Source organism: Nestor notabilis, unplaced genomic scaffold, assembly GCF_000696875.1.
Source record: "Nestor notabilis isolate BGI_N333 unplaced genomic scaffold, ASM69687v1 scaffold29474, whole genome shotgun sequence".
In the NCBI taxonomy this organism is placed as follows: Eukaryota; Metazoa; Chordata; class Aves; order Psittaciformes; family Psittacidae; genus Nestor; species Nestor notabilis.
The window spans coordinates 1303-1598 of record NW_009925609.1 but is presented as its reverse complement, the minus strand read 5'-3'; positions in this window follow the sequence as shown (position 1 = coordinate 1598).

Below are 296 nucleotides of genomic sequence, written 5' to 3'. Positions count from 1 at the left end.
CCACACTGCCAGGACTGTCCCCTGGGACCAGGCTGCCACAGCCAGGAGCACCCCAGCCCTGGGAGTGACCTGTATATGGCACTTGGATGGACAGTGTACCCCAGCCCAGCAGTGGCATGGTGCCTGGCAGGGCTGCAGCATCCCCCTGCCCTGCTCGCCTCCACACATAGCAGTGCCTGCACCCGGCATGTCCTTTCCCCAGGGAAGAACCTGCTCCACTCCCAACTCCAACATTTAATTGCAATCTGCAGTAATTACAGCACATGGCGCTGGGTGCCAGGGCATCCCCCGCCCCC